Raw genomic sequence first — 19,477 nt, 5'->3', positions numbered from 1 at the left:
CCTGTTTTGAAAAGTTTTGGGAAAACATGTTTAGAATGAGTTTTGTGGACTTATATCAGTCACTTAAATTTTTTTCTTTTTCAAAAACCATACATGTTAATCATATTATATAGTAGCCCAGTTTGTGCTGAATGCAGTGTTATAAGACTTTTGCCATTATTATGTTTTTAAGCAACTGAAAAAAGCACAAATGTCAGTGCAGGTCAAAACTTCTCCAGGGCCCTAAAAACCCCTTAGACCCCAGAGGGTTAATACCCACCCTTTAAGCCCGTCTGGACCAGAGGCTTTGTGAGGGCTAACCCTTTGCAGTATGGAGATCACTTTATCCTCCTGAATAATTATTGGGTCAGAGGTCAGTCCAGAGCAGATAGCATCACACTCACTTTGGAAATCATATTTGTCAAATCTGGAATAAAATATGTTCAGACTATTTGCAAGTTGGAGAGGATCATCACAATGAGAGGTCTGTCTCTGCTCCCTACCCAACATTTTGTTCAGCCCTCTCCATGCATCTCTAGCATTACCAGTCTTCAATTTCTCCTCAACTCTGTCCTTATAATCCAATTGGGCTTTTTTGATTTGCCGTCTAACTTCCTTGGTCATCTCCTTTGTTTTTTGCAAGTCACCCTGTATGAAGGCTCTTCTCTTTAAATTTAGATGATGTTTAAGTTCTTTATTCACCCACGGTTTATTATTTGGATAGATTTTAACTCTTTCACCGCCAGCGTTTTTAAAAAAAGTTGCCAGCCAGCGCCAGCGTTTTTCATGATTTTCACCAAAGTTTAATGCCTTCCAGAAAATGTTCTTCTTTAAATAAATAAACATACAATATACAGAACAGACCCTCTGCTTTCAAACAAAAAAAAACGTTTCATCCTACCTTTAGTGGTTCTTTTGCAATCAGCTTTTGAATATGGGTAGGTTTTTGCAAAAACACCATATTTTGAGCAAAAAGCAGAGATAATTCCATTTTTGTGACGGACTTTTCATAGAGATCCCATTCAGAGCAATCTTTAAAACAGACACGGACATGCAGCAGCTTGCCATAGGGCAATACTTCCGGTTTTAAAAAGTTGCGGAAGGGTATTGCGGAAAGACGGAAAATCTCGTCATTGGCGGGGAAGCGTTTTCTCTTAATTGACGAGATATCTCGTCAATGGCGGGGAAAGAGTTAATTTCTTTAGTAGGGGTGGCACGGTTCACAAAACCCTCGGTTCGGTTCGTATCACAGTTTTGTGGTCACGGTTCTCGGTTCAGTACGGTTCTTGTTTTTATTTTAATTTTTAAAACTCCACAAATGTATTATCTTATTAAATGTATTAATTATCCATAATTTAGGATACATCATTAAAAAAGTTATATCATGTAATCATGCACAAACTGAATTTGACTTTAAGCACATTATTGGGACCATCCCTGAGGAAAGCCAGGTGAGATTTTGATACAGCAAGAGGAAAGACATAGACGATTTCAACATGCTTTTCATTTATTTGGCAAAAAAGAGAATGTGTATTGCCATCTACATGAACCTATGTGCTTTTTTAGCACACAACGATAACTTTAAAGATAACAACTTCAGTGTAGCTCTTAGATTAATCACTGACAGGCTGATTAAATACTGCAGAGAGTATATGTGGACGAGAGAGAAACATAGCGTTTACACCTGTAATATTTAAATCCGTCTCTTTTGTCCACTTTTGACTACTTCTGTCCTGATTACTTTGAGGGGCAATTTATGAAATAAGATCGCACAACTTTCACACGCTAGCAAAATGAAACTACGCAGAAATCAGCCGATTTCGTTTTATCAATGAAAGGCCAAAAATAGAGCTGTTCGTGTGTTCGCAGAAAAGATGTGAAACAGTGTACCTCAGATTAGATTAATGGTCGGAGAGAAGGCGGTCTCCTGTGGCTGTTCGAACACATTCAACCCATAAACTGCAGTTCACTCTATTGTTTTATTTCCACTGTCATCATACAACGCTGGCGCATCCTCCAACTCCAGGCAGACTTCCTTTTCTCTCCCACTTGCCATTTCTACACGTAACATAACCTGCAGTACTTACGCTCCACACCAGTCACCTCTTCTTTCGCGCAAAAGGGAAACACGCTATATTCAGATTTTTTTCATGAACCGTGCCACCCCTATTCTTTGGTTCCAATTACTGAATCCACACAGAAATTAATGTAGTTGGTTATAGTGTCATTTAATCATTCATAATCGTTCTGACAATCCTGGTCTCTTAAAAACAGATCCCATTCCGTTGCCTCAAAACAGCCCCTCAGCATGTCCATCGAGCTGTCTGTCCGGACCTGACAGTGAAATACAGTAGGTTTAGCCCTTTTCAGTGATTGGCGGTACTTTGGAAGGAGATGAATGACATTGTGATCTGATAGCCCCAGAGGTGGGCGGGACCGGGAAGCATAAGCACCTTCCACATTCCCATAACATAAATCTAGAGTTCTGTTCAATCTTGTCGTACATGTAACATATTGTTCCAGATTTGGCAGGTGTACAGAGACATCATATCTGTTAAAATCTCCCAAAAGGAAGACAGGGTCAACAACTGAGTGACGGAGTGTCTGTGTTACGTCCCGGTCGTAGAGAACTAGAGAATATCCAAATTGATGTTATTAACATTCTTGTTCAGCCATGTCTCGGTAAAATAGATCAGGTTGGCCCTGCTGAAGTCCCTGTCAGTCTTAATAAGTGCAGAAAGTTCATGCATTTTGTTCTGAAGGAACGCACATTCGACAGAGTTACTGTCGGGAGGGGGAAGAGGCTTCCCCGCCTTTTGATCCTGTTCCGAATCCCACCTCTTGATCCTCTTTTCTTCTTCTTCTTCTTATCAATCCATCCGTGGTTGATTATTCCAGGAGGGCTTGAAAGAAGTTTCGGAGGTCCTTTGAAGAAATAGTGAAGATTCAGTATGTCCTCCCGGGTGTAAAAACAAACGTTGGGCACCAGAGTTTCTCCTCCGTGTGCTTTTACAATGTCCCAGATTATTATTAGAGCCCAGATAAGTATTACAATCTTAGTCAGCATACTGGCAGGCATACATTCCCCGTATAATAACCTGTCGTATGTTTACAAACTTAATGATAGGAATGACACAAGACTGGAATCCCAGCGCAGAGGTTTTATTCACAGAATGTGTATACTAGAAAAACACTCAGTGTCTGTGTATGCATAAAAAGATAAGAGATGACACAGTAATCAGAGGGACGAAGTCCTGGTGGCACGGAGGGAGAATCCTGGTGGGGCACAGAGAGAGAGAGAGCGGTCAGAGTCTTCAGCAGTACGCGCGCTGGACAGCGCACTCCAGCAGACAGGGTGTAGAGCAGAATTACGCGCTAGAGCGCACTGCGGCTGTCAGCGTCTTCGGCAGAATTACGCGCTCGTGAGCGCACTGCGGCTGGACAGGGTGTAGAGCAGAATTACGCGCTAGAGCGCACTGCGGTTGTCAGCGTCTTCGGCAGAATTACACGCTCGTGAGCGCACTGCGGCTGGACAGGGTGTAGAAAATCACTTGGAGAATCCTCTGACTGAAAGCTTCTTATGACTAGACAGATGCCACACCAGTCGAGAGATAATGACAGCAGGACGGGGAATCTAGCGGGGCAAAGGCAGCAGAGAGCACGGTGAAAAATACTAGGAAACAAACTAGACACGACAAGAACTAGACAGGGCTAGCGGGCAGGAACACACAAAGACGAACTTGCAAAGAACAAAGGAAACGAGGGGAATTAAATCAAACCGGATTGGACAATAATAAGAATCAGGTGCGGGACGCCGGTGAGAGAAGTCAGAGGTAATGAGATCACCAGGTGGAGGACGCGCACGTGTGGAGCTGTCAAAACAAAAACACAACACATAGAGAAACAAAGACAAAGCAGCCAATAAGACCGAAATCATGACAGGACTCCCCCCCACGACCGCCACCAGGCGGTCCATGAGGAGACTCACCCCGTCGCCGGCGGAGATCCTCTATCAGCCCAGGGTCCAGGATGTCCCGGGCCGGTACCCAACACCTCTCCTCCGGACCATATCCTTCCCAGTCAACGAGGTATTGAAATCCCCTACCCCGGCGACGCACATCCAGTAAAGACTTGACTGAATACACAGGGGCACCATCTATAAGCTGAGGGGTGGGAGGGGTGGGGGCAGAGGGAACAGGATTAAGGTGGGAAAAATACACAGGCTTCAGCTTAGACACATGAAAAACTGGATGAACCCGACCGAGTGCTGGGGGCAATCTGAGCCTGACCGTCACGGGATTAATAACCTTGACAATGCTGTATGGCCCAAGGAATCGTGGAGCCAGCTTGCGAGAAGGCTCACGGAGAGGTAAATCCTTGGACGAAAGCCATACTTTCTGCCCACAGATAAAACGGGGCGCGGTTCTACGGTGACGGTCGGCCGCGGCTTTGGTTCGTCTGGAAACCTGGCGTAATGTAAATCTAGCCTTTCTCCAGGTGCGTCTGCAACGACGGACAAAAGCTAGCGCAGACGGAACCACCGCATCAGGTTCCTGTGATGGGAATAAAGGTGGCTGAAACCCCATGGACGCTTCAAAAGGGGACATGTTAAGGGAAGAAACAGGAAGAGAATTATGGGCGTACTCAACCCAGGGTAACTGTTGGCACCAGGAGCTCGGATATTGCGATGTCAGACAGCGGAGAGCTCTACCTAAATCTTGGTTAGCCCGTTCACATTGCCCGTTGGTCTGAGGATGATACCCTGAAGACAAGCTAGCTGTGGAGCCTATTTGTCTACAAAATTCCTGCCAGAAACGAGAAATAAACTGAGGACCCCTATCTGAAACAACGTCTGTGGGCAGACCATGTAAGCGAAAGACGTGCTCGATCATAACCTGGGCAGTTTCCTTGGCAGTGGGCAACTTGGGCAAAGGGACAAAGTGAGCCGCCTTGGAGAAACGGTCGACAATGGTCAAAACTACAGTGTTTCCCTTAGAACTAGGCAAATTGGTTACAAAATCGATAGCGATATGTGACCAAGGACGAGAGGGAATGGGTAATGGTTTAAGCAGACCAATAGGGGCTTGATGAGAGGCCTTATTACGGGCACAAACCTGACAGGCTAACACAAACTGTCTGACATCGGGACCCATAGAGGGCCACCAAAAACGCTGACGTACGGTAGCCAACGTTCTCCGAACCCCCGGATGGCAAACAAACTTGGACTCGTGACTCCACCGGATGACCTCGGAGCGAAGCGCATTTGGAACCCACAATCGACCCGCTGGGCACCCCTCTGGCACTTCCCCCTCCCGGCCGGCCCGTCTCACCCGTTGTTCTATTCCCCAGCGCAGGGAACCCACCACCCGCCCCTCCAGGAGGATGGTTTCGTCCCCAGCAGAACCGGGACTTTCGAACAAACGAGAGAGAGCATCGGGCTTAGTATTCTTGGAACCGGGCCGGTACGAGAGGGTGAAGTTAAATCTGTCAAAGAAGAGCGCCCAACGAGCCTGACGAGAAGATAACCTCCTGGCTTAACGGATGTATTCGAGATTCTTATGATCCGTCCAGACCAGGAAGGGCTCCGAGGTCCCCTCTAACCAGTGACGCCACTCACCCAAAGCCAGTCTGACCGCCAGCAGCTCCCGATTGCCTATGTCATACTTTCGCTCTGCTGGGTTTAACCGATGGGAGAAAAAGGCACAGGGATGCACCTTGCCATCCTTAGCAGACCGCTGAGACAAAACGGCGCCTACCCTGACATCCGATGCATCCACCTCCACAATAAATTGAGCAGCCGGATCTGGAATAGAGAGAACAGGAGCAGAGATAAACCGGGACTTCAAATTATCAAAGTCCTCCTGAGCGCTGGAATTCCAAACAAACCTCTCCTTAGTGGAAGTGAGAGCAGTAAGAGGTTGAGCAATCTGACCATAATTTCTGATAAATCGCCGGAAAAAATTGGCGAAACCCAGAAATCTTAATAATTCCTTACGGGAGTCGGGGACTGGCCACTCGGCCACCGCTTTGATCTTGGCTGGGTCAGGACTGATCTCACCGGGGGCAACAACAAAACCCAGGAACGAAACCGACTTACGATGGAATTCGCACTTCTCCGCCTTGACATACAGCTTATTTTCTAACAACCGGCGTAAAACTCGGCGGACATGCTGAGTGTGTTCCTGCATGGAGGGGGAAAAGATGAGAATATCATCTATGTACACAAAGACAAATTTGTTAATCATGTCTCTCAGCACATCATTGACCAGAGTTTGGAAGACAGAGGGGGCGTTACAAAGGCCGAACGGCAGAACGCAGTACTCAAAGTGTCCGGTAGGGGTGTTAAAGGCTGTCTTCCATTCATCTCCCTCTCTTATACGGACCAGATGATAGACGTTGCGTAAATCTAGCTTGGTAAAGAACTGCGCCCCCTGCAGGAGCTCAAACGCAGTAGACATTAAAGGAAGGGGGTACCTATTCTTAACAGTAATGTCATTCAAACCCCTATAATCGATACAAGGGCGCAGGGAGCCGTCTTTCTTGCCAACAAAGAAAAACCCCGCCCCTGCAGGCGAGGTGGAGGGACGGATGAGACCGGCACGCAGGGCATCATTAATATACTGGTCCATAGCCTCTCTCTCAGGACCCGATAAGGAATAAAGTCTACCCTTAGGCGGAGAAGTGCCGGGGAGGAGATCAATAGCACAATCATATGGCCGGTGAGGAGGAAGGGAGGTGGCCCGGGCTTTACTAAACACCTGAGCGATATCCGCATACTCCGCCGGGACTCCGGTCAAATCGACCGCCGGAACCTGAGGAAGAGAAAGAACAGAACCAGAAACAGCAGAACCAAGACAAGACACATGACAAGACTGGGACCAAGACAAAATAACACTATGCTGCCAATCAATGTGAGGATTGTGTTGCGCTAACCAACCATGCCCTAAAATAATGGGAGACAGAGAAGCATGAAGAATATGCAACACAATCTCTTCACGATGATTGCCAGACACAGAGAGACTCACAGGGGGAGTGCAATGAGTGATCCGCGCCATCTGCTGCCCCTTTAGGGACCAGACATCCAAAGGGGATTGAAGAGGGACAGCCGGGAGATTCCAGGAGCGGACCAGAGCCTCGTCAATGAAGTTGCCCTCCGCACCAGAGTCGAGGAGGGCGGTGGACGGATGATCACGCGCAGCGAAGGACAACATGACGGGGAGCTGAGTGCTGGAAACAGGGGAGAGTTTAGAAGATGTAGCGCCCACCAGGACTCCCGGACTCACTGGTGGGCAGCGGCCTTTTAACGGGCAGGTCCTAGCAAGGTGTCCGGGTCTCCCGCAGTAAAGGCAGAGGGCATTCTGCAGCCGTCTCTCTCTCTCTCTCTCTGTGACAGGCGCATGCGCCCCAGTTGCATGGGTTCCAACTCGACAGGTGGAGACGTCGGGGCAGAGGGAGAAGTGGAAGTCTCACCCATAAGCACTCGCCGGTGCAGAGAGCGACGCTGACTACGAAGCAATCTCCGGGCTTCGATCCGGAGAGCGAGATCAATGATGGCCCCTAGCGAGGAGGGAAGATCATGGACAGCGATCTCGTCCTGAAGATCCTCAGATAACCCCTCCACAAACTGCGCTCGGAGAGCCGCTTCATTCCAGTGGCAGGTAGCCGCTAAGGTCTTAAACTCAATGGCGTACTCGGTGACGGAGAGCCTTCCCTGAGCCAGATGTGCCAACCGAGCCGCAGCGGCGTCCCCACGCACCGAACGGTCGAAGAGCTTCTCCATCTCCCCGCGAAACTCATCAAACGACCGACAGCAAGGGTCGCGAGCATCCCACACGGCCGTAGCCCACTCGCGCGTCTTGCCAACCAGAAGAGAAATCACAAACGCCACCCGGGTGCGCTCTGCGGAATAGCGGCGGGGCTGGAGGGCAAAAACCAGAGAGCATTGTGACAGAAAAGCCCGACAGGAGGCAGGATTACCATCATATGGAGGTGGGGGTGTGACATAAGGCTCCGTCTGCGACGGCTGACTGGGTTGGGTGGCATCATGACTGACCTGGTCAAGACGAGAGGAAAGGTCAGCCAAACGGACAGATAAACCCTCCAGGTCTTGGGATGTTGTAGTTAGACGAGCCGAGAGTTGTCCCAACCATGAGCCCTGCTGGGCGAGCGCCGACCGGAGAGCATCAACCCCGCGGGATCCATACTGGCAAGTTCGTCCTGATAGGAATGACACAAGACTGGAATCCCAGCGCAGAGGTTTTATTCACAGAATGTGTATACTAGAAAAACACTCAGTGTCCGTGTATGCATAAAAAGATAAGAGATGACACAGTAATCAGAGGGACGAAGTCCTGGTGGCACGGAGGGAGAATCCTGGTGGGGCACAGAGAGAGAGAGAGCGGTCAGAGTCTTCAGCAGTACGCGCGCTGGACAGCGCACTCCGGCAGACAGGGTGTAGAGCAGAATTACGCGCTAGAGCGCACTGCGGCTGTCAGCGTCTTCGGCAGAATTACGCGCTCGTGAGCGCACTGCGGCTGGACAGGGTGTAGAGCAGAATTACGCGCTAGAGCGCACTGCGGTTGTCAGCGTCTTCGGCAGAATTACACGCTCGTGAGCGCACTGCGGCTGGACAGGGTGTAGAAAATCACTTGGAGAATCCTCTGACTGAAAGCTTCTTATGACTAGACAGATGCCACACCAGTCGAGAGATAATGACAGCAGGACGGGGAATCTAGCGGGGCAAAGGCAGCAGAGAGCACGGTGAAAAATACTAGGAAACAAACTAGACACGACAAGAACTAGACAGGGCTAGCGGGCAGGAACACACAAAGACGAACTTGCAAAGAACAAAGGAAACGAGGGGAATTAAATCTAACCGGATTGGACAATAATAAGAATCAGGTGCGGGACGCCGGTGAGAGAAGTCAGAGGTAAGGAGATCACCAGGTGGAGGACGTGCACGTGTGGAGCTGTCAAAACAAAAACACAACACATAGAGAAACAAAGACAAAGCAGCCAATAAGACCGAAATCATGACACTTAATACAAAACACAAACACAAACAAACACGCCACTGCCGAGGGTCAGCACTCTAGGTCTGGCAAACTCGATTCCTTTTAAGGATCTGGGTTATTGTGAGTCACTTACTAAAGTGATCCGGGTTGTGTGAGTCACTTGCAGGGGCGTCATGCACCAATTTTTTTTAAGGGGGCACAGTGTCAACAGCTCACAGAAATTTGTGCATACACAGACATCAAACGAAATATTATAGAGCTTTCAGTCTTTTCCATGGCACTTACATTTCTAACAATCTGAAAACCCCTGCTTTCATGCAAAAACCTCCAAAATAAAAGTGATGACTACTTTCATATCATATACTATTCAATCGGAATAATGACACATTTGCATCATATTCACATCTGAAACGGCATGTTTTATTTAAGTCTTAATGGCTTGTTTAATTGTGTCATTAATGCATTTTGCACAACAACTACATTATCATATAAAATTAATGTAATTTTAAATCCATAAAGTATATAAACAACGAAAATGACATAAGCTATAGCCACGTGATTGATTTTAATGTTCAATAATGATTTTAAAAAATATGTTTAGATAAAATTATTAGAGGAACGGATTTTTGCATTAAATTTTACCTCATGTGAGCATGTGAGATTCCGCGCCCGCATGAACTTTGGCGAACTTTGGCGTTGTGCCAAGAAGATGAATCTCTGCTAATATAACGTTGAGACGGTCACATTTAAAACCAGACATTTTCTACACAGAGAAGGTTAACTGCACATTACCGTACTGGGGTTTGGAAATGTTGTGAGCGTTTCTAACACGTTTTAATTCCTCAGATAGCCAAATGCAGCAGCAAGCCAGCAACTTCAGAGCGCTCGTGAGCGCGCCCAGACACTTATGACGTCTGCGACTGCGCTCTGACTGCAGCGCCAGCTGCCGCCAGAATAAAAGTAATGTAACATGATCAAAACACTATCAAAACGGCGAAAATCTCCGAAAAGTGACAAGGATGCAGCACAGAATGTATAATATTGTGCATATTAACAGATTAAAAGTCAAATAACAGATTAATGGACGCTTATTTGATTTTGAGGTTGGATGAAAAATCCATTGGCTCAAAAAAACCAAGGGGGCAGGTGCCCCCTCAGTTTGAATGGGCATGACGCCTCTGGTCACTTGAGTCACTATTGCTAAATTGCCAAGGAAAGTCAGTACAGACCCACTTGTAACCGGCTGATTCACGCGACTTGAGATTCTCAGAGCCGGAAACATTGCAGACTCGCAGACCATGGACATGAGACTCACTCTACAGATCCACTAACCGGCTGATTGCGTGGATCAGCCAGAGCCGGTTAGTGGATCTATAGAGCGAAGTCTCCTCAAAAGCAAATCCACAACAAAAGCCTTTCACTTCTGAAACATGCTTATAGGTTTTAGGTTTGCTGTGTATGGTCGACCATTTAAAAATAACAATAGCATAATAATATAGAGAAAATATAGAAAAAACTGTGTCCTGTTTATGTAGCACCCAGAGCCGGAGAGACAGTTCGCCCAGATCAGCCGGTTACGGAACAGCCGGCGGATCAGCTGGTTACGGAATCCGGATCAGCTGGTTACGGAATCCGGATCAGCCGGTTACGAGTTGAGAGATTCTCGAGGCAGAGCAGATTTGCATGTCTCTCGAGTCCGCATTGTTTCCGGCTCTGAGTGAGAATCTCGGGTCAGATCTCGTGCAGATCAGCCAGTTACGAGTGGATCTGTAGTGCGAGCGAAGTCTCATCAATAATGTTGAAAGAGGTTTGTGTGTGTGGTGGCGCTGTTTATGGTTTTACATTGAATTGTAGTAGGACTCAACTGATCCGGGTTAATGACACTAGAGACTCGCGACTCATGAGTTAATTTAAAGATCCGGGTTAAAGATCCGAGTGAGTCACAACTCAAACAGGTCTACAGCACTCGCGCATGCGCCCCTCCAGCTCCCATCTGACTTTGTGACTTGAAAGCACGTATCGTTCGCTCTTCTCAACGAGCAGCTACCGCTGCTTCTGTGGGCTCCACCCCCATCCCAAAGCACTCACAGGCTAGTCCTCATGCAGCAGAGCAGAGTCTGTGAATAAAACAATGCATGGTGCTTATATTCAGGAAATTATTATATACTGGTCCCTTAGAATGGTCCATCAGCCTCCTATCTGTCATGAGAATTTTGCTTTGGCTAATATTCACATGTTTATTATCTAGGTCAGGTGTAACAAATAATCATCTTTGACTAATTTATTTAAAAGTAAATATGGATTAATCCCTTTTTTACAAAGTTACAGAAGATACAGACAAGACAAGTGAGTGATTTTTTTTCTTCTTTTGTTTAACTTAAATGACTTCAAAATGGATAGTGTTTATTAGGCAGGCTTTAGACAGAATGCAAGAAAATATTTACATTCGGTTAAGACATAATCAGTTGTTTACCATGATACTCATTAAGACAGCTACATGTGAATTTGTTCGTTTAAGCCAAAAGACGAACATGGGCTTATTTAAGCGTTGTGCCGCGCACGATGCGTCGGGTTTTCAAGTTCAACGCTGTGAATCTAATACAGCGTATAATAGTCAGCGTTTAATTACTTACATCTTTCTTGCACTTCCACTCTGAGGAATCGCGCAGCTGTCCTCCTTTGAGTTGCACCTCTGTCTGTGATTTGATTCGTCATTTGGGAGTCAATTTGACTTTTTATTACTTAATGGGGCGCAGCGCAGACCTGTTGGCTTGTGACATCACACGACCGCGAGATCGATTTAAATGCATACTGAGTCATTTACTGTTGAATCAGCCTTGCGGTGCTAAGACGTCACATGCAGATCGACGCAAGAAGCTAAACGAGCGCTAAGCGTTGGGTTAAATAAGACAAAGACGAAGACCTCAATGGTGGGTATGGCCATGCACATGAGTGAAAAAAATACAACAGAGAAGAATGTCTATTTTAGTGTGAGATTTCTTTTTTGAGCGTGAGAGCGTGAGATTGAGGCTGAATGCGTGAGTCTCACACCAGATGCGTGAGAGTTGGCAACCCTGACATACTTGCTAAACTACAAGTGAACGAAATTTCAATGAATTTGAACGACGTGCACAGGAGTTTTACCACCGCAAAATGGAAAACAATGGGACAAAATAAAGTGATGACTTTCGAGTTTCAAATGGCCAATATTTTGTTATTTTTGAACCCATAGACATGGTCTTGGTGTCTAGAGATTATCTTTGCCCGACAGCTACAATATGTTATTAAAAAATAAATTACATCATTATGGAGAAATTAGTGCTTTCAGAATATATATATATATATTTGACGAATGCTTATTAGTACATTACTTTTTTGTTTCTTCAACTTTAAAGATGAATGTTCTCCTTTAAAGATGGGCAATTTTTAGCAATAGCACATTATATTCAAAATGTTGAGCTCATAAAAAAGATTTTTCACTTATTTAAATGACTTGTTTATGTTTTTATGCACATTTAGTTTTGGTGCAATTTCCCAAAAGCTTATAATTAGGAAATACACACAAAACGCTTAACTTACATTTTCTATATGTTAAAAATGTTGTAAAAATACGTATTCTTATATAATATGAATAACAATATGATACATTTATATTGCGCTCAAAATGATTTAGATATGGTAAAAGGGAATTCTTCTCAACTACCACCAATAAAGTTTTAAAATTCTTTAGAAAAATGGCATTTAAACCCAAGTGGACCGAACAAGAAAACGTATGCTTACATACAGTCCGTGTATGATATCTTTTTTATTTAGTTTTACATATTTTTATTTATATGCATTTAATAATAGGCTACCGTAAGATCAAAATGTACAACCTAAAAAAAATGATTCAGTGGCTTTGTAAATATCTCAAAAATAAATGATTAAAGTAACTTAATACAATCTTTTAATGCAGTTATGCGATTTTTTTTGTTGGAAAATAAATTACTAAAAATAGAACAGATATTTTGTGTAAAATGTACATATATTATTTGATGTATACGCCTTAATAATATAATTATTACATTTACAGATTATTTTAATCAGTATATTTAAGAAGGTCAGAGTTATATATTTAAGTTTTTAAAACTGTAATAATTGCATACTTCAAATTATTATTTCTATTTGACATCAAAATGTGTATTTTTTACGCCTAACAATCGCAAAGCCAATGGTTTTTAATCAGCAAAAAAGAAACTGCGCCTTTTGCCGATGACAAACACCTCAGAAACTCCTCGAATTTATAAATATTTACACTCACAATATGATTTTATTTCCTTACTACAAAAGTATAACATATTATACAAATTTTCAGTGAAATTTATTAAACACCATTGCATACTTTTTATCGTGTTTTATACCATGTAAAGGGAAACATGATAATATAAAAAGTAGCCTACTGTTCAGTAATGCAGAAAAGCGCAACACAACCATGTTAAAGCTATTAAAATGTTCAGATGCAAAAATGAACTAAATGTAAAATGAGATAAACTAGTTAATGATATTGCGTAAATGTGCTCGGTCTCTTCAAAGGTCTTAGCAAATTATTTTGTTATAAGACTCCGTTATCATACATCACTTCTCTTCTACTGTAAGTACACAGAAAAAAATAAGACAAATGATGCGCATTTGAGTCGGATTTTTATAAAGAATATGTGACTGTTTATGTAACTTTGCCAACGAAATATTTGCCAAAAAGCGTGCATTAGTATGACAACAAAGTCTATCGCCTAAACACAGATAATCCGTGTCATGTTACTTCAATATCATACAGGATACGCTCAGCATGAAGTCAAGCACACAAATTGTCGTCATGGCCAACATGAAACACGACTGACATCTACAGGTTTTTGTATTTCCTGCGTCCCCCACCGAACCCCCCTTCTGCGGGATCTCGCAGAATTTCGGAAGTGCTCGCGGCATTCTGCTCTCAGAGACGCGCATTTTTAAAGGCCACATCTGTAACATGAATATACTTCTGTAAAAATATGCACATAGTTTATTATTCAGTCGCTGGGTGTGCTGCATAGTGACATCGACATTACATGTGAGTTGCATTTAATGAGCGAATGTTTAAAACCGTGCAGGTTGAAACCTCAATCAAGGAAGAGCCACCTACTGTAGGTTGCTGGATTCCACTGCAACCTCATCTACCTTGTTTTAAAGTAGAGATTATGTAGGCCTAGGTTGCAGTCATTGGATAAATTCACTTACACATTATTTAACCAACATAAAAACATGTGTTGAAGTGTGCCCAAAAAGTGTGTTTTGACTCGTTAGATTTAATGTGGTGCCACAGAGACCATCCATGATAGCGAGTCCAAACGCATGCATTTGTGGATCAGAGTATAAATCATGGACTTACCGGACAACGCTGTCTTGTATCACTTTACAGAGGATTGGAAGATTTAAGGAATGACAAGACAGTTCATGTGACTTCCCTCAACAACACAAGCTCATTCTTTGCATCATATGTCATTATGCCAATCATTGCACAATCACTCCAGTCTAGTAGGTGGCAGAAATGCACCTTTAAGTGGATTCTCAACTGATATTAAAAAGAAACGAAGAAGAAGATTGCACAAGCACAGAGCGTCCCAGTTTCAGTTAGCAATCTGGTGAAGTGTTTACATGTACTTTTGAGTGGATTACAAAAGGTTTAAACCACCCCTCTTAAACAAATTAAATTTTTTATCCAATTTTTTTTCCGATTTTGGTGAATTTTTTTTTCGATTGAGGTGTTTACATGGAGCATTTTTATTCAGATTAAACAGATTGAACACTTAAACTGAAGATGGGGTGTGGTTATTTTGCGTCAAGTCTCAGCCTCCAATGGCGACACCACTTAAGGAGGGAGAGCGAGAGCCACAATGAACTACGGATAAGAAGGAGGCTTAACCTTATATTCCTAACCCCCACTTTTAGCTCCAACCATGAAAATGACTAGCCTGACTATGTCAGACTTCGTACTTCCGCTAAATTTCATTACGCTACTGTACTCAGTCTGAGATACCTCCCATTCAAACCGTTTTCCTCCGGCATCGAGACGGCCGTCAAATCAACGAACATAGGGCGGGCTGAGAGCCGTGACGTAGACGCTAAGCGCTGAATGTACGGTTGTAGTTTGTAGTGGACATGGAGGCACAGAAAGCTATTTGCTCTGTTGTGGAGAACCGGAACTTAAGCCAGAACAAGAAGAGTGTTTGTTAAACATTTTGAATGGAGATTATGTTGTTGCCCTACTCCCGACAAGTTTTGGGAAAAGTTTAATTTATCAACTATTACCGATCGTCAGCGAGAAACTGTGTGCAGCACTGCTTGACGTGCAAAACGATCGAGAAATCATGGAAGGGAATTTCATTGTTCACAGTTAATGGTAGAGGACGCTTGGGCAAACATTCTTTGGTGACATTCCTGATTAACCAGAAAATAAGGTAGGAAGATTTAATTTACATATGGTTATGGCTGTCTGGTGGAAGAGTTTGAGCGGAAAGAGGGGCGTTCCTCCACTGAGACGTGAGTGGAAAGACACCGTAAGGATAGTGTTCAACTAGCTCTGGCCGGATTTACTTTACATAATCTGCAAAAGTCGTTCATAGCCATGTTAACTCCGGTATTTCGCTCGATGGCTTTGTTCTCACATCATACGTGTGTTTTACAGCAGAGATTCGATGAGCCGGCGCATAACGCACATCATATCCAAACGTTATGTGATTGGCTTATGTTTAGACCAATGATTTTAAACTTCAGACAAGTCCCTCCCACGAGAAGGAAAACGATTGTCAATTATGCCCAGCCAGACTCTGTCTATGAAGCGAAGCAAAATAGCACTACCATGGTATTACCAGGCTAGAAAATGACATGCCCACTATAAAATGATTGCAGCTCCTAAACTATTTGACCTAGAGGCATGATTGTGATATATTCTGAAAGAAGACACTTAAAACTCTCTTGATCAGTTAAATTAGTTAGATTTCAGATAAGTTAAAAAGAAAACAAGTTCTAAACGTTTAAGTATAGTGGAATTGAAACGTTATGTCATTATGAAGCCTTTAAAAATCTTAATCATGACATGACACATTTCATAAAACATGAAGGTGGTTTTATGCATGTACATGACAACTGTCATTTAGAGGCTGTTTACACTTGGTATTAAGATGTGTTCACAAGTGGACGAGAGAGACACATCACGTTTACACCTGGTATTTAAATCCGTATCTTTTGTCCACTTTCAACGGCTTTTGTCCTGAATACTGTGAGGGGGCGGTCTGTCGAGACGGTGGACGAGTCTCTTTGCTGTCATTCAAACGCAAGTGGGAGTAATTATGAGTTATGGACGCAAACTAATATTATGTCGGAGTCCGCTGCTTGTTTAGCAAGTAAACATGCTGCACACTGTTTTGTACATTTATATGTTAGAGCTTTTTCTGAATTTTCAGCGCAATTGATGAAATAGGATCGCGCAACTTTCACACGCTTTCAAAACGAAACTACGGATATCAGCCGCTTTAGTTTTATCAATGAAAGGCTAAAAATAGCGCTGTTCACCGTGTGTTCATGGCAGAAGTCAGAAAAATACGTAAAACTTGTCTTTAGTACCTCACATTAGATAAATGGGCGGAGAGAAGGCGGTGTGACTGTTCGAACATATTCAACCACATGTGCGTTTACACCACAAAAGCAATCCGATCGAAAGGGGTTTCGACTATCTCTGAATGTGGTTGAAAGGGGTTGTGATCCGATCGACGAAAACGCATGTTAATGCCAAGTGTAAACAACATCTAAATGTCATTTACTTAATTATGTCATTTTTGATGCAAATATGACATTGTTTGAGATGTCTTTATTATGACAACTTGACATTACCAAGACAACATAACTTGTCATAAATCAGTCATAAACATGACATAGCAGATAAATTATCGAAATTACGAAACTACCTAGCTTTATGGGTTAACATTACAGTAAACTGTCATGTGGTTGGTTTTGACATTCATTATCATGGGGCCATTATAATTGTGTCTGATCACTTTTTACCAGTGATACCAGTTAAACTTAAATTACAGTTGTCAATTAAAATGTCATTCATTTTTAATACTCTGTCAAGTAGTTTTATAACAGCTTCATGAATATTAATTTCATAATGTTTTTAATACTAATTAACAATTATTAAATTATATTTTATTGCATTTGGAGACAGATGCACTTAAAATTAAATGAAAACAGTACAGTGTAGGCCTGGCAAAATCAATTCCTTTTAAAGGTGACATAGAATGATTGAACGGGGTACTTATCCTTGTTCTGTGATGTGACATGTAGACAAAAAAGTTTTTGTTTGGGTCTTTAATGCCTCAGAAGCTTCCTAAAAACATCTCTCAGATAGCACTTTTAGGGTGGAGGATTAAACAAGTGGTTTTGCACCTATTTGGCTCCTCCTACTGGCTTAACTTGCAATCTCATTACTGATTGGCTGATTTTGCTGCCACTTAAAAAATGTAGCCAATTATTTTAAAGTGGAGGGGCAGTGAGATGCCTGTGATGTCATAAGCATCAGTTTTTCGGATTGGGACGTTTTCTGGCTGACATTTCTAAAAGAGGAATTTCTATGAGACTGAGATGTTTAGCATGTCTAGCACTTTTTGTATGTTCACGAATGCGGGTAGACTACCATTATTCAACAAAGACAAGGTAAAAATGGTTTTTCATTCTCTGTCCCCTTTAAGGATCCGGGTTACTGTGAGTCACTAACTTACGTGATCCGGGTTGTGTGAGTCACTTGAGTCAGTATTGCTAAATCGCCAAGCAAACTCAGTACAGACCCAATTGTAACCGGCTGATCCGCGCAACTTGAGATTCTCAGAGCCGGAAACATTGCAGACTCGCAGACCATGGGACTCATGAGACTTCACTTTCTTTACAGATCCACTAACCGACTGATTCACGCGAACTTCCTTGAGATTCTCACTCAGAGCTGGAAACATTGCAGATTCGCATGTCTCTCGAGTCCGCAATGTTTCCGGCTCTGAGTGAGAATCTCAGGTCAGTTCGCGGCTCACGCGGATCAGAAGGTCTCTCGAGTTTGCAATGTTTCCGGCTCTGAGTGAGAATCTCGTGTCAGTTCTCGCACAGATCAGCCGGTTACGAGCGGATCTGTAGAGCGAGCAAAGTCTCTTTAATAATGTTGCAAGAGGTTTGTGTGTGTGGTGGCGCTGTTTATGGTTTTACATTTGAATTGTAGTAGGACTCAACTCATCCTACAATATAACACTCAGGATATAATGTAAGTTGTTAGGCTATAGATAGCATATAAGCTTTATCTGAAAGTATGACAAATTAGTGTGACTAAAAATGATATATCCAGCTTAATTCAGCCAAAATAATGATTTATTCGTTTTCATACTTTATAGATGTTAATTTATCTACTAATATATAATTGAAAATGCCATGAATAAATATCCATTGCCTTCTGTAGGCTATTGCATTCATTTTGTACATTTATAGGTGCATAAATATAGTCCAATTTTAATTTCTTTAAGACACTGTTGTGTTCTGTATTTACCGATGCTCTGTAAATTTGCACTTAAAGAAAATTGTTATTCAATTAAGTTTTTTTTTTCAAAAATATATTTAGCTGGAGGCTAGTATAGCTTGTTAATCTTTTTCTCATAAAAAGGAAAGGCATGTAACTTAGCCTACCCTGCTTCTACGTTGGTGCACCTTGTTCTGGATTTAAATAATAATTTTATTTTAGTAAATGAAGGCGGTAAAACTGCATAGCGCACTAGTAAGCCACGCACGATCACCACATTTACCATTTAATCACCGTTTACATCGGGATATTGCCAATTCCATGTACACAGGGGTAATTCTCTCTGCTCACACATGTAACCGGGTTATTCCAAATCTTTCAGAAACCCGAAACCCGACCTTAACCTGACCATAACCCGAATATTTACAGCATGTAAACGTAGTCAATGTTTGCAAATAGCAAATGTGCATCAGAAAGACAGGCAGTCTAGGTTACTGCGGACAACAGGTGTATGAGAATACAATACAAAAACATCAACACAAGGCTGTAAAACACTAAACTTATTAGCTGTTTGTGAAATATAAATCATAATGTGTGTGGGCTCATTTACACATGATACTCTTACTGAACTGATCGCGTATGCCTTTTCCATAGTAGAATCGCGCTGCGTGCGCAATTATTGAAAAACAATATGGATTGAGGATTATTTGATACAAAACAATATTTCTCATATGTTATATGTTTTTGGACTAAAACTGCATAATTTCATAATACGTGTATGATGTCCTTTTATAACCACAGAACAGAATGACAGAATAAGCGCTCGGTATGCAGAGAGTGCTAACAATACTTCACAATGTGTGTGAGTGTAAGCATAGCTTGAAAAGTCCAGGTAATAAGCAAAAAGGAAACAGTG

At 42.9% G+C, this 19,477-nt stretch overlaps 1 protein-coding gene across 2 annotated transcripts in view; it reads left to right on the top strand.

Annotated features, from left to right (window-relative positions):
- cdh19 (cadherin 19, type 2) overlaps positions 1–19,477 on the top strand; it is a 377,589-nt gene that overhangs the window by 184,501 nt on the left and 173,611 nt on the right. The gene's annotated exons all lie outside the window — the stretch shown is intronic.

Source organism: Paramisgurnus dabryanus, chromosome 22 (genome assembly GCF_030506205.2).
Source record: "Paramisgurnus dabryanus chromosome 22, PD_genome_1.1, whole genome shotgun sequence".
Classification (NCBI taxonomy): Eukaryota; Metazoa; Chordata; class Actinopteri; order Cypriniformes; family Cobitidae; genus Paramisgurnus; species Paramisgurnus dabryanus.
This window is presented reverse-complemented; position numbering and strand designations above follow the sequence as displayed.